The sequence below is a fragment of the Nicrophorus vespilloides genome, unplaced genomic scaffold, assembly GCF_001412225.1.
Source record: "Nicrophorus vespilloides isolate i.1.1-1 unplaced genomic scaffold, Nicve_v1.0, whole genome shotgun sequence".
Lineage (NCBI taxonomy): Eukaryota > Metazoa > Arthropoda > Insecta > Coleoptera > Silphidae > Nicrophorus > Nicrophorus vespilloides.
This window is the reverse complement of record NW_017100085.1, coordinates 411,631-428,806: the sequence shown is the minus strand read 5'-3', so window position 1 is coordinate 428,806 and position 17,176 is coordinate 411,631. Positions and strand designations below refer to the sequence as shown.

General features: G+C 26.5%; 1 protein-coding gene across 1 annotated transcript in view; it reads right to left on the bottom strand.

Moving 5' to 3' along the window:
- LOC108567122 (nose resistant to fluoxetine protein 6-like) overlaps positions 1-17,176 on the bottom strand; it is a 31,734-nt gene that overhangs the window by 9,881 nt on the left and 4,677 nt on the right. The gene's annotated exons all lie outside the window — the stretch shown is intronic.

Genomic DNA, 17,176 nt, shown 5'->3' with positions numbered 1-17,176 from the left:
TCTAGTTCGTTAATACACTATACTACTAATAACAATTACAATAATAATGGTTGGACACAACACTATTATATACAAACTTATATATAATAAATGAATGATCATTACTTTTTTACACAATCATTTTTACATTCATTCATTTCATATGCAATTACACGATTTATATAAACCACAACATTTCATTTATAATCATTTAAGAATATTACAAATATACCTTTCAAATTTATATGTAATATTATATATGTCGGAGTATCTAAGACAACAGCACCTGACCAAACATCGTAGTCCACACGTGGTAGAGATACAAAGAGTCATTGTTTCCACGCTGGAGCGTGTAAACAACAGTATTGCCAAATAACGTTGTCAGCACTTGGGAGAACAAGGACGGACACGTGTGCATGATCGGGGCAGCACATCTTCGGGGTCTTCAGGGAAGAAGGGTATTTCCCCCGGAGGAGTGGGAGTGGAATACGTCAGCCGAAGGATCAGTGGGAATGGATTGATTCACATTCAAGATTGAGATTCAGACTGGTGAACTGGAAGGCCACAGTAGCTGAGACTTATCGCTGATGTAGATCACTAGCTCTGAGATTGCAGAAGGATTAGTTTATTAACTGTTGTTAGTGGTTATTTGTAATAATGGCTTCTTCAAACGCCTCACTCGGGGAGCAATCCTGGCGATTCGACATATATTTCTCAATTTTCTTAACATTAAACATTTTATTTAAAGAAAATAATTTGTGTGCATACGATGTAAAAATTGACACATTTAATAATGTTATAATGTTTTTTTTTAATAAAAATAGATATAAAAGAAAAGTAAATATGACAAAAAGACAAGATTTTCATATGTTATTAATAACTCTTTAATAATTGGTACACATTTCGGATTTCCAATATTCTAAGAAAACTTATAAATTATTTTATATTATTATTTATTGTTTGATAAAAACGTTTGATTTCTCTTATTTTAAATAAACATCAATGTGGACTAGAGAGTAAAATTTATGTTTTGCAGGATTTTTTTAGAAATTGATGGCCAAAAGAAAAGTTGACGAATAAGAATATATATAGCAATCAAAACTCCTCTTCATTTCTTAAATCTCGAAGGCCTTGGTACAGCCTTGCATCATGTCTAAAAGACATTGAAAATTGAGAGGACAAATAAAATTTCTAAAGTTCTAGGAAATGCTTATTAATTATTATTAAGAAAATGATTAAGAAAATACAATAAAATTTAGGGTGTGACATTGGTGTCATGTCACAGGTTTTTTTTTAATTAAAATCTTTGACTAATTGTGACCTTAACGAATGTCTGCTGGATTATTGTATATACAGAGAAATTAATGAAATATTTTTACTTTAAATAAATTTATTTAAATTATTTCTGTGTAATTAATTTTAATCATGAATGGAAAATGTTACAAAAATATGAAATCAGTACTTTTTGTACTGGTTTACTACTCTCAAAAAAATGTATAGTGGAACTTCGCTTAACGAGTACCTCACATAATGAGCAATTTGCTTTACGAGCAAAATGAATTGTAAGAAAAATGACTCGCTTAACGAGCGACGTTTTGCATAACGAGTGACTATGAGAAGAGAAGTCCCGGATTGCGCGATTGTTACAACATTTTTAAAACTTGTGTACACATATTATATGTATTTTTGAATATGTTTCACTATACGAGTAAAAATCCGGAAATGTTGGAACGGATTAAACTCGTTAAGCGAGATTCCACTGTGTTTAAAAATGAGCAGTATTATTTATTTAAGTATTAGCATCTGATGTTGATAAAATCATTCATAAAACTTTAATATTTAGTTTACTTAAATGATTTTAATTTACTATAGTTAAGTATGAAAAAAATGAACTAATTTTCTTTAAAAAATGAGAAGATGATACAAATATTTTGGAAATTCATTTAAATATTCAAAAAATCAAACATTCTATTAAAATTGATTTTGTTTTGCAGATTTTCACGAAATCGATTGTTTTTAAGCCTTAATATCAATAAATGATAAATGAAGACATAATTTTCAGTAACATCTTGTTTTTTTTTCCTAAAAAAGATATTTTTTATATATTTTCAAGAAATCTATTGTTTTGAAACTTTAATATCAATAAATGATGAATGAAGACAGTATTTTGAGTAAAATCTTGTTTTTTTTTTCCTAAAAAAGATCAAAAATTCTATATAGGCTATGCAAAGGTTAGACTATTAAAAACTTGTTTTTGTTTTAAAGATTTTCAAGAAATCAATTGTTTTTAAGCCTTAATATCAATAAAGGATGTATGAAGACAGCATTTTGAGTAAAATCTTGTTTTTTTTTCCTAAAAAAGATATTTTTTATATATTTTTAATAAATCAATTGTTTTCAAACTTTAATATCAATAAATGACGAATGAAGACACAATTTTGAGTAACATCTTGTTTTGTTTTTCCTAAAAAAGATTAAAAATTCTATATAGGCTATGCAAAGGTTAGACAAAAGCTTGTTATTGTTTTAAAGATTTTCAAGAAATCAATTGTTTTTAAGCCTTAATATCAATAAAGGATGTATGAAGACAGCATTTTGAGTAAAATTTTGTTTTTTTTTCTAAAGAAGATATTTTTTATATATTTTTAAGAAATCAATTGTTTTCAAACTTTAATATCAATAAATGATGAATGAAGACAGAATTTTGAGTAACAACTTGTTTTTTTTTTTCTTAAAAAGGATCAAACAATCTACATCAATTGTTTTTAAGCCTTAACATCAATAAATGATAAATGAAGACAGCATTTTGAGTAAAATCTTGTTTTTTTTCTAAAAAAGTTCAAACATTCTATATAGGCTATGCAAAAGCTAGGCTATTAAAAGATTGTTTTTGTTTTACAGATTTTCACAAAATCGATTGTTTTTAAACCTTAATATCAATAAATAATGAACGAATATGACATTTTGAGTTACATCTTGCTTGTTTTGTTTTTTTTTTTTGCTTACAAATTAATTATATTAAATAATTCTATGACCTATCGCCATCTGTTCGTTTCTATTTTCAAAATTTTTCGACACTGACCCACATATATCTCCAATATCAGTGAATGCATGATCGTATATATTAAATCTCAGAGATATGTGAACGGCCACGAACCCAATTCGCATAGATTTTAGTTAATTAATTAATAAAATTTCAATGCATTATAAATATTGCATTTACTTAACAAATGTTAAATTGCGGACAAATTTCTTCTTAATAAATATGTATGTTCTTTGTACATATTTTTTATTGTTGTTGACCATAATAAAAGAAGCACTCAACATCAGCCCACATTATACATTTCAGAAACGTTTCGAGAAACGAATTCTTACCGATAAAATCATACTATTAGGTCTACAGAATACATCCTTGAGGCGCATGTATTCGTATTGTGTGCAACCGGATTCTTATAAACCTGTGTACATTACAAAAAAAATATATTTATTATTATTCTGGACGTTATTTGTGGATCCTCTTAGCATAAATTGCCATTTATTGATGCCTTCAATTCGCACATTCGCATTGCTGTATAGTTGAGTATCGCATCTAACGGTTTTTTATTAGTAATACAACGATATTTGTTATGTCGTAAAGAGCAGACGGCTAATGACCGCCAACTCTCATGTTTACATTTATTCAAATACATTTTCAAGTTGTTATTTTAAAGTTGTTGCTTATTTCTATTTCTAAATATAACAAATGTTTTGTATTTATTTCCAGTTTTAAAAATGGACAAAATCTAATTACAATTACGCTGTACTTTTGACAATTAATAAATATTTTTTTGACTTTTGTCAGTCAATTCGAATTTCGTACAAAACGTAAACCTATACTTTTGACTAGAATTAGAGTATTTATAGATACAATTAGCATGTTTTGTTACAGTATTACAACGTGTTTTTTACAGTCTGTTATAGCAAAATGGTACAAATAAATACAAATTTAAAAGTTTATAATTCTGTATTTGCTTATAGTGTTTATAGTTGTAATTGGTAAGTAATTCAATATATGAAGACATACATTGATAAATTGTGAAGATATATTAAAAATAATATTTTGACTACTTTGACAGTTATTTTTTCTTTTAATTTGACAGTTTATTACTGTAAAATTATAATAGATCCAAAAGTATGCATATCAAGCATGTTTAGTTGGATGTAATTAAAATATTCATAGTGTTATTAAGAACACTTTGTTATCTAGTAATACAATAAAAAGTGATGTTAATATTTTCAAATTTGATAGATTTTTATAGCAAAATAGTTGTAATTAGAATGCTTGATTTTATAGCAAAACGTCAAATTTGACAGCTTATTGAAATAAATTAATAATAAATTAAATTGTGGAAGTATATGCATATTAAAGCCTATACTATTAGATTTAATTAGGGTAGTAATAGTTGTAATTAGAGAAAACGTTAATAAACTCCTTTTTTTGTAGTCGTATTGCGACCTAGTTGCTAAAAGTAATTTACTACTTTATTGCCTTGACAACTGTTATTGGGCGATTCAGTAAAATAAACGACATCCAATTTTTATGTTGAGAACCATAGAGAAAAACTAGTTTAACCATTAAGACACATTACAAAAAAAATATTTTGACAGCTGTCAGAATATGACAGATTTTTTTTCCAAATTTGACAACTTGTTACAATTAATTTTTAATAAATTAAATTCTCGGAGTACACGCATATTATGGACTATACTCCTAGATTTAATTAGGTTATGAATAGTTGTAATTGGCATTCTTGATTATGAATAATCAATGAGAAGTAATCAGGACACTTCTGCAACTCAATTACTAAGAGTATTTCACTTTGCCTTGACATAACATGACAGCTGTCATTTCGCGAACCAATAAAAATGTAACGAGATCCAATTTTGTGTTGAGACATTTTGACAGCTAATATGTCAGATATTTTGTACTATATAAATGCATTAGTTTATGTTTATTCAAGAAAACAATACGAATTAACTTAATTAGTTATAATTAAGTCTAATATATTATAGTTTAATGGGTGAGTGAACAACAATAATTCAATGTAATTACACAGCATTGTCTCCTTATCTTGATTTGCAGTGGAACTTTAGGCTCGGGGCATTGTTCACTCCTAATTAGTATTTGAAACCAAAGTTCGACCTTCCATTGGTGCAAATTAGTGTAATGTAATATGTCTACGTGCTGAATACAGATGTATGCACGTCTAATGCCAACCATCCAACCAAACCCAAACCATTCATCCATCATCTCTGGAATACATATAGAATTGAGTCATAAAAATGCGCGATGCGTAAAGGAATTCCCCTTTCGTACGTTTGCTCAACACAATCAGCATTTCGTACAATTATATTTTTGGCGTTGCGAAGGAATAGAAAAATGACTGCAATACATGTAATTATCGCGATCGAAGATTCGACCTTTAGATTCGAACGAGAATTGCTCAATTCTAGAACGAAGGTGAATGAAATTATGCCAAAAAATTATATTCAACTATTCTCATAAACCTAATTGGAACATTAGTAATAATTTTATCTAAAAAAAAGTTTAATTAACGAGAACATTTCTTATAACTAACTTATTGATGATCTTTGTAAAGTTTTGATTGGTTGATAATGAGAAAACATGTCAAAACTATTGAAATATATTATTAACATTTATTGAAACGTCACAATTATTTGACGTATTTGAAGTTTTAGTTATTAGAATAATTTGATAATTAACTTAATAGTATTAAATCTTGTAAAATTTATAAAGTTTCATTGGTTTGGTTTTCAAAACGTTAAAATAATCGAATTTACTTAACACATACGTCACTATTATTTGACGTTAGGTATTAGTGTAATTGACAAGGAGTTTAATACAAATAAATTATTAAAGACATTTACAAATATTTAATTGGTTGATAATGAGAATAAACATCAAAATAATTGAAATTACTTATTAACAGAAACGTCACAATTATTTGACTTTTTAGGAATCAGTATAATTAACAATGAGTTTAATACTAAAAAAATATTAAAGATATTTATAAAGTTTTCATTGGTTGATAATTAGAAAAAACGTAAAATTAATTGAAATTACTTTTAATTGAAGTTAACATTTAAAATTAACACTATTATTTGACGTTTTAGGTATCAGTATAATTGACAATGAGTTTAATACAAATAAATTTTTAAAGATATTTACAAATATTTAATTGGTTGATAATGAGAATAAACGTAAAATTAATTGAAATTACTTTTAATTGAAGTTAACAGTTAAAGTTAACACTATTATTTGACGTTTTAGGTATTAGTATAATTGACAATGAGTTTAATACTAATAAATTATTAAAGACATTTACAAATATTTAATTGGTTGATAATGAGAATAAACGTCAAAATAATTGAAATTACTTGTTAACAAAAACGTCACAATTATTTGACTTTTTAGGAATCAGTATAATTGACAATAAGTTTAATACTAAAAAAATATTAAAGATATTTACAAAGTTTTCGTTGGTTGATAATGAGAAAAAAGTAAAATTTATTGAAATTACTTATAATTGAAGTTAACAGTTAAAGTTAACACTATTATTTGACGTTTTAGGTATCAGTATAATTGACAATGAGTTTAATACTAATAAATTATTAAAGACATTTACAAATATTTAATTGGTTGATAATGAGAATAAACGTCAAAATAATTGAAATTACTTGTCATTAACGTTAACAGAAACGTCACAATTATTTGACGTTTTAGGAATCAGTATAATTGACAATGAGTTTAATACTAAAAAAATATTAAAGACATTTACAAAGTTTTCATTGGTTGATAATGAGAAAAAACGTAAAATTTATTGAAATTACTTATAATTGAAGTTAACAGTTAAAAATAACATTATTATTTGACTTTTTAGATATCAGTATAATTGACAATGAGTGTAATATTATAGAATTATTCAAAAAAGTGTTGATTGGTTGCTAATAGAAATAATTGATAATACTTGCTACATAGAAACGTCATAATAATTGCTATCAACATATTTGAAAAAACGTGATAATAACTAAAAGTTCAATAACGTTTATAGAAACGTCACTGTTATTTGACGTTTTAAATATCAGTTTAATTGACAATAAGTTTAATATTACTAGATTATTGACATTTCTAAAAAAACTTTTATAATAATATTAAGTATATAGCAAAAAACAAAATAAATCCTTAATGCAATAATAAAAATTGACTATATGTCATTGTGCCCTATACAAATTCTTAAAGTTGAAACCAAAAAAATAAAAAAATTACATTTAATTCGTCACATACGTGAATATAATTCAAGAACTATTTAGAATTTTTCAATTTTCGAATATAAATTTTGTTTAATTGTATTTAAGATTATTTCGATTATATTTACATAAATCTTCATTTAACAATGAGCTTATTTTATTTTTGTTGCATTTTTAATTAATTGATCTGATTTAAATTCACGGTTAATTGTCTATGAGACGAATTTCAAGGATGTTTTTGATTTTTGTTTACCATGAACTTTTAAGAGTATTTTGCTAGACTTAATGACTTTTTTTATGTTCTAAATATAGAAAACTAACAATTATTCAAAATAAATTATTTAAAGAATATTTTATTGATTGATTTAAGTCGATATTTATACAAATGCAAATATTTGTACAATTCACACATTAAATTACAATTTACGCTTAATAAAATGTGTTTTTTTTTTGTATTAAAAGATATATTTTCTAATTCATGCAAATCTTCATACAAATCTTGAGATTATCTGTTGACATTGCTAAAAAAAATATATTAAATTTCATTTTTATTTTAATGATGCGCCCAAATTCTACTAAATTCCGGTATAATTTTTATATCACTTCCAATTCGGATTTCTAAAAGTGATTTACGGCTTACCGTCTATGGCATATGCAAAAAAAAAAGAATGCAAAACGACGAGACGTTAATACAATACAAAACGGTGATCATTAAAAGTATATAAAATTAAGTTTATAGCAACATTTGCTGCTTGCATGTTAATGTCCTCATTTTGTTAAGTCAATCAGAATGAAGAAATCGTTCAGTTTAATATTTGATTGCTATACAATTTTAAAGCTAAATTTTCAATGATACACACATTTATAAAAGATTTCTTCAATTTCCTAATTTCGTTTTGTATCAATTTGTATGATTATAACTTTTGTGATTTTTTTTTTAAATTTAATAATAGATCCTTCATTAGTTCTTCTATGATTTAATTTTAAAAGATATTTTTATTCATCAATAAAAAAAAACTTGTTTTGTGTTCTCAATTTTTGAATAAACAGTATTAATTTACAGTGTTATTCCTCTTTGAATGAAGTTTATTAACTATATTTTACAGATTCAAGGATATTTTAGCAATGACGAAAGAAATATTTGTATGTGCATTAAATTACATGTTTCTTTATAAGTACTTTTTCTTCAATTAAATAATAACTTTATTACCAAACAACTTGATTACATCATATAATAAATGATTGTAATATTTTAAACTATATTCATTCATTATAATACATTATTTTTTTTAGATTTGCCACGTTCATTGAAATACTGAAAAACCTTTTGAAACCGGACTAATCGAGAACATTAAAACTGCAAACAAAATTAACTTCACAAAAAGATAAAAAAATAATTCTCTGTACTAATTTCTAAGAATTTATTTGAATTTTGTTGAAATGAGAATTTAGTTTTTTTGTTACAGTTTTCAAATCGAACTATAGTGAATCCGCACTGATCGAAGCCGCACTATGTGAAGAATTGCGAACATTAAAATTGAATAAAAATTAACTTCACAATAAGATAAAAAAAATAATTGTTTGTACTAATTTCTAAGAATTGATTTGTATTTTGTTCAATTGAAAATTCAGTTTTTTTATTGTAATATTCAAATTGAACTATAGTGAATTCGCACTGATCGAAGTCGCACTATGTGAGAAATTGCGAAATAGTTAGGATAGTTCATGTTTTTACGTTAGTAAAGTTTGTTTAAAACCGCACTAATCGAGAACATTAGCAATTCCTCACATAGTGTAGCTACTTAGATTTGAATATTACAATAAAAAAACTAAATTCGCAATTGACCAAAATACAAATAAAATCTTAGAAATGAGTACAGACAATTATTTTTTTGTCTTTTGTGGAGTTAATTTTTGCGCAGTTTTAATGTTCTCGATTAGTCCGGTTTATTGTAATATTCAAATCGAACTATAGTGAATACGCACTGATCGAAGCCGCACTATGCGAGGAATTGCTAAATAGTTAGGATAATTCATATTTTTACGTTAATAAAGTTAGTTTGAAACCGGGCTAATCGAGGACATTAAAACCGCATAAAAATTAACTTCACAAAAAGATACAAAATTATTGTCTGTACTAATTTCTAAGAATTTTTTTGTATTTTGTTCAATAATTGAAAATTTAGTTTTTTTATTGTAATTTTCAAATCGAACTATAGTGAATACGCACTTTTCGAAGCCGGACTATATGAAGAATTGCGAAATAGTTAGGATAATTCATGGTTAGTAAAGTCAGTTTGAAACCGGACTAATCGAGAAAATTAAAAATGTACATGTTTTTAGTGAAATATATAGGATATTTCATGGTTTAACGTTAGTTTAAGCAAAATGTAAAGTTCATAGTACTTGGATGGATGATAAATATCATTTGAGAACTTAGCTTACATAGTATAGAATTTGAGCTAACAAAACACATTTCTTTAGGTAAAATGTACGAAATGAATACTTATTAAAATAAATCCCAAGATTAATAAGAATCAATAATTTTTTTCGTTTCTTAATTATTAAAAATATGAAATTGTAATTAAGTTTTCACAGACGCCTTTCTCTCTCTCTCTCTCTCTCTCCCCATAGCAACAGTTTGCATTGATTACAATAATTTATTTTGTTAAGTTAAAAGAGACCTTATATGTATTTAAAAGTTAAATCCTTCAATACAATTTTGCGTACGTGCAGACGGGGCAGGTTTTATTTTTAGCTGCATAAATTCCCGAGAATATCCTCCGGCTTGCTTGCAGCAATCGCGATCACCCTTCCAGATTTCTTTCGTGATGTCAAGGTGATGGTTCTTTGCAATAGGCCGTGCAATAGCGTATAATACGAGAACTTGAAAGTGCTTTGCATATACACGCACGATTATTTATAGCGTATAGTAAAGGGTAATAAGAAAAGTGTACACAAAAAAAAAGAGAGAAATTTTATAACGAACAAATTGAAATATCTTGCAAATAATATATCGTGTGAAGTTAGTTTTGTTGATTACAAAAAGTATAACCAGTTATTTAATGGTATTTCTTGAAAATGTAGATTGTTATAATTGTAATTTTATTACTTAATACGGCAATAACCCGATTAGTCCGATTTAATTTTTTTCTTGAAATTAATGATATTAATAGATTAATTCTTACTAATATTGATAGATATAAATTAGTTAATATTAGTTATATTTAATATAAACAATTTTTAATTTTACTAAGAAAAAAATACATTTTTTTTTTGTAATTAATTATTGAGTTATTATTTATTGATCAATACACAATTATTTATAATGTTAAGTTTACTTGAATTTTCAGAAGAATAACTCGATTAGTCCCATTTCATGCATGTAAATATCGTCATTTTGTCAATTGATTCATAATTATTCTTGTAGAAATAGTTTTGTTTAATATTTTAAATCCAAAATTTCAATTATTTGTTTTAACTGTAAATTTATTACTGAAAATAAAACGATAACTCGATTAGTCCTATTTCATTTCTTTTCTTCTATGAATAACATATTTAAATCAATTATTATATATTAATAAATATAAAATTGTTTACTATGTTTATATTTCATAAACATTAAAAAATAACTCGATTAGTCCCATTTCATGCATACATATATCATAATTTTGATAATTCAATCATAATCATTTTGATAAACGGTAACTCGATTAGTACCAGTATTTTGTTACTTATCAACACCTAAAGTTCAATAGATTTTTTTTTTATTTTAGTCAACTTTGTATGAGAAATTATTAACTCAATTATTACAATTATTTGGATTTCTTAAATAATTTATAATATTTATATTTAATATCTATAAAAAATTAACATGTTTTACTATAAAGCAAATTATTACAACAATAACTCGATTAGTCCAATTTTATTTTTATTAATTAATGAAACACTTTTTACTCAATTGTTTCACTTGTTGTGATTTCCTGATAAATACTCAATAGTTTATAATGTTTATATTGAAAATAAACAAAAATTTACAGATAAATTTGTTTTAAATTTTCTAATATTTGATTATTAGAAATCTGCAAATATATATATATATATTATGAAACATATCCTTAAATAAATAGATTTGTTAATAAATCTAAGACAGTTTACAATTAAATATTCCTCACTTGCACTTTATCATGATTCATTTACAATTCATCATTGAATTCGTTAAATAGAAGTTGGATTAAGTAATTTGTTGTTTCCACATTGTGCGGCAATCGTCCGTTCATTATTTATTGCAATTAGTTCGTCGTGAACGTTTCTTATATAATCCGTTGCATTACCTGGTCTCTCGATTTATATATATATACAAAAACAATCATCATTCATTTTGTAGAATCAATAATGAAATATCTCTTCATAGTAGGCTTTTACTTCTTCGGTTTGATGTCGAATCAATATTATTTCGACCTTCGACCGAAGCCAATATTCCCGTTTCTTGAACCAATTAAACTAATAACCGACAATTATGTGCTGCCAGTCATTAAAATTATGCGCGAGTGTCATTTACAAGAAAATGCGTGTTTGGTCGAAGCAAACAAATTTGCAGCAATATTTGCATGCTAAATGTACCGAAAACGAACATTGCTCAATACGAATTACGTAAAACCATTAAAAATACATTTAATTACATTTTCGTTTCTCGATTAGTCCAGGATGTTGGCGAAATCCGGACAATGCGAGGTATTGTTGTATGAGTAAATAATTCTAAATAAAACAATGCCTCTCAGCGTTTTGTTTCGATTAATCCGGATTCACTAAAGTCCGGATTGAAAATTTCGAAACAAATTTGATCATTTTTTATTTTCAGCAGTCAAGTCTCTTTTGTCCCTCGATTAGTCCGGGACATTTGCGAAATCCGTACTATGCGAGGTATTTCTGTATGAGAGCAAATAATTATGAATAAATTATTACCTTGCAGCGTTCTGCTTCGATTAATCCGGATTCACTATAGTCCGGTTTGAAAATTTCGAAACAAATAATTAATTCAGCAAATTCTAAAAAACATGTACACCAAATTGGTTTTTGTATACACAAATGATCATTTTTTATTTTCATTTATGCAGTGAAGTCTCTTTTACGTGGTTTCAAGTCCCTCGATTAGTCCGGGATATTGGCAAAATCCGGATTATGCAAGGCAATGCTGTATGAGAGTAAATAATTACGAATAAATCAGCGTTCTGCTTCGATTAGTAAGGATTCACTATAGTCCGCTTTGAAAATTTCGAAACGAATTAAATTTTAATTGAGCAAATTCTAAAAAATGTACACAAAATTGGTTTTCGTATTCATAAATGATCATTTTTATTTTCATTTATGCACTTTTTTGTGCGGTTCTAAATTCCTCAATTAGTTCGGGATAATCGCGAAATCCGGACTATGCGAGATATAGCAGTATGAGAGTAAATAATTATGAATAAAATATTGTCTTGCGTAGTCCGGCTTCGATGAGTATGGATTCACTATAGTCCGATTTGAAAATATCGAAACAAATTAAATTTTAATTCAGCAAATTCTAAAAAAAATGTACACAAAGTTGGTTTTCGTATATATAAATGATCATTTTTTATTTTTATTTATGCAGTCAAGTCTCTTTTGTGCGGTTTTAAGTCACTCGATTAGTCCGGGATATTGGTAAAATCCGGACTATGCGAAGTTTTGGCGTATGAGAGTAAATAATTACGAATAAAGAACCTTGCAGCGTTCTGCTTCGATTACGGATTCACGGATTCACTATAGTCCGATTTTAAAATTTTGAAACAAATTAAATTTGAATTCAGCAAATTCTAAAAAAAATGTACACAAGATTGGTTTTCGTATACATAAATGATCATTTTTATTTTAATTTATGCACTCTTTTGTGCGGTTCTAAATTCCTCGATTAGTTCGGGATAATCGCGAAATCCGGACTATGCGAGATATAGCAGTATGAGAGTAAATAATTATGAATAAAATATTGTCTTGCGTAGTCCGGCTTCGATTTATCCAGTCAAGTCTCTTTTGTAAAGTACACAAAATTATGTATACAATAAATGATCATTTTTGATTTTCATTTATATAATTAAGTCTCTTTTTGGGCGGTTTATTGGCACAATCCGGACTATTGCTGTATTTTTGCTCATTTTAAAAGCGGATTCATCTAAATCACAAAAACAATAAAAAGTCATCAGTATTCATCGCCTTGTGCCGGTAAACAAATGTTAATTTTCTTGAAGGGAAAAAACAAGCTGAGATTTATTTGCAGTTCATCTTCGATCTGTCATGAAATGAGCGTTTCTTTCTGCAATGACCTAATCTTTGCTTTCGTTACTTAATTTATATGCTTCGTGTTTACAAATTAGCCGATTGAATGTAAATTAGTGTGGAAAGAAAGAAAGAAAGAAAATGCGGCGTACGAAAGAAGTGAAGAAAAAAAAAGTGCGCACACGGAGTTTCACTTCGGAAAAAAAAAACACTAAGTGTAATTTACGTAACGCCGGAGATTCGAGTGCTCCACTTCCTCATCAAATGCACATTCATAATTGCAACTGATTTTTGTGTCTATTTCAATACAGAAAAAAAAATAAGTTTAGCACCGAAATCGAGAACCGTCCGAATCTCCGAAATCCACGTTCATTGTGCAATTACATTATTTCGAAGTGTTGCACAAACACTAAATTCAATTTTGCTTTCTATAAATTGGGTTACACCGCTTTAGAAAGTAAATGCGGGTCAGTTTATTACAAATTACCGTGACGATTTTCGTGTTAATTACATTTGTATGTAAACAAGCTCCAAAATATAATCACAATTTTCATTAACATCTACAGCAATTCTATATATTTAAATATTTTAATTTAAAATGCATTCACAAATTTATTATATAATACGACGGTAACTCCATTAGTCCGATTTCAATTAATGACATACTCTTAATTAACTCAATTGCTGTATATTTATTTATACAAAAAATGAACAGGCTTTATAAAAAAATCTGCAGCAAGATTTGCATGCGAAATGCACCGAAAACGTACATTGCTCAATACGAATTACGTAAAACTATTCTTTGTACTGATCTTAAAAACGAAAGCAATTAATAATGAATACAACAGTCCGGATTCACTTTTGAAAATTTCATTGAGTAAATTCAAAAAAAAGTACACAATATTGTTTTTGTACACATTATCTTAATATAATCAAGTCTCTTTTTGTTCGGTTCTAAGTTCTTCGATTTGTCCGGTTATTGGCGGAACCCTGACAATGCGAGGTATTTTTGTTTTTGCTTTTCGTTCCTCGTTTTAAAAACGGATTCATCGGAATGGGAAAAAGCATTAGCATTCATCGTTTGTGCCAGTGAACAAGTGTACATTTTCTTGAAGAGAAATTAGGATCGATTAGTCCGATTTCAATTAAGGACATACACTTAAATCAATTGCTAAAAGAAGTTCATAAATTAAGAAAATAATTAGATAGAAATCTTTGAACAGCAATACCTCGAACAGTGCGGGTAATGGTTTTCGCCAATATATTCGAAACCGGATTAATCGTACATAACAAGACAAGAATCGTACATAACAAGATTTGAATGTATAAACTTTATTGTAATGAAATATTAATTATTGCTATAGAGAATCCGGACTGATTGAAGCACCAAATATTGCTGTACGTTTATATTTTAATATTAACATGATTAATTTACAATTAATTAAATGATTTGCTTTCAACCAATAGAAACAGTAATAAAAATTTGAATATGCAATTTTCTAGGCATGTTAATTTGAAAAATTGAGTTTGATGTGAATATTTCTTGCATGAAAATTGATTCATTCGTGTACTAAATAATATAATTACGTTTTATATATTTGAGTGTTAAAAAAAGTCCGATGTGTCACAATTTGTTTCTGGGAATGATGAATCGTTTTGTCATTAGAAAAAATAAATATAAATACATATGTAATTACCCGGTTTTGGTTTTGCAGATTATCATATGGAATAATAATTACATGACAAAATACACGTCTCATCGTTTATTATATAATTAGATATTAACAATGAAATTTGCATTTTAATAAATAAATTCAATGTTATATTTGTTACATTTTCATTTTGTTGGAGATGTTTTATTAGATTTGTTTCTGTTTCTCAAATTTTATGAGATTATATTGATTAGATTTTGACTAATGTTGCAGTAGTTTTTAATTAGTTTCTTGTTCTCAAATATTTTGAGATGTTTTGTTGATTTTTTTTAGAATTGTTTAAAACTGGACTAATCGAGAAAAACAAATTTTTTATATAAAACAATTTCAAAATACTCGTCTCATCGGAATCTTGTGAATCCGGATTGATCGAAGCCGCACTATGCAAGATATTGCTGTACTGAAAAGCTTTATTTTTTAATATTAGTAGAGATTTTCTAAATTATTTAATTAATTTTGTCAGTTTCATGATGTTTCAGAAAATATGTACGAGATTGATTTTGAGTTTACAAACTTTTCTAGAATTATTACATAACTTATCAAAATCTTGAGAAACATCAAGTAATATCAAGTGATTAAGATTAAAAATAATCAAAAGAAAAGTTCAATGTTATGCAAACAATTGCCTAATACTAACAATTCACTACAATCTAATGCAATAATTGTTTTACTTTTCTACATGTTTTGTTGAATGTATTTTCGCATTTTACAATAATAGTAAGAACAGTGTGAGTAAGAAATAATAAGTGAAGTGTAAATAATAATTATGTGTACAATTTTCATTATTTCATTCATTTTGTAGTGTTCCATCGAGTGATAAATTAAACGATAATTTTAACCTGTCTCCTTCAATTAATTATTAATGAGAAAACGTACAGCTGGGATAATTCAAATAGATTATGATGTATTATAACAGCAAGGTTTTCTTGCAAAACGCAAATAATACAATGTTAAAATTACAAATGTAAAAGATAATGAATCTCAATTCAATTAATAAATTTAATAGAAATATTCTTAATAAACGTCAATCGTTTTTTCAATTCAAACAAAGATGTTTTAATTCACATTTTTTGTCTATTATTTAATTATTTAATTATGTTTTTATTTTTTTTCTATTACATCATACTTAATTTTTTGAAATCGTTTGTATTAACTGAACAAGGTCGTGGTAAAAGCGATGAAGACACACTTATATTTAAGTTCTGATTTTATGTGGATGAAATTCACAAATCTATAGAAATTCTAATCAAACAATACCTCGCATAGTGCGGTTTCTTTTAATCCGGTTTGAAACAAATAAAATTTAGATTAAAGAAATAAATTCTAACAAATTACTACACAAAATTATGTTTTCTTATATACAAAAAAAAATATTGGATTATACAATCAAGTCTCTTTTTGTGCAATTTATTTGTTATATTAGTACCTCGATTAGTCCGGATTCAAACAGTCCGATTACCCGCACTATACGATACCTGCAAATAAGTTTTATAAAAAATAACATAAAATTGTAACAATTTATGTATTTGTAGCTCAAACAGTTGTGACATACTTGATATTACATTGCGAAGTTTGTTTATAAAAAAAATAATTGTGCTAAATTTAAGAAACGAAATCCATAAAAATGATTAAATATTTAGTTATATAATAAATCTTGTATATTATTATTATTATTAAATATTTTTGCATCAAAATAACAACAACTAAAAACATGCATATGTAAATTGCAAAATGTTAGTGTTTTTCAACGAAAATATGAAAACTTTCTAAATTAAATACTACTTGTTTCTTTTATTGTACAGTTTTTGTTTTCACGTCTTTTTCCACTGAATCTATTCGAATAATATGTAGATACCAATTCTCTTCATAAATTATCATTTGAT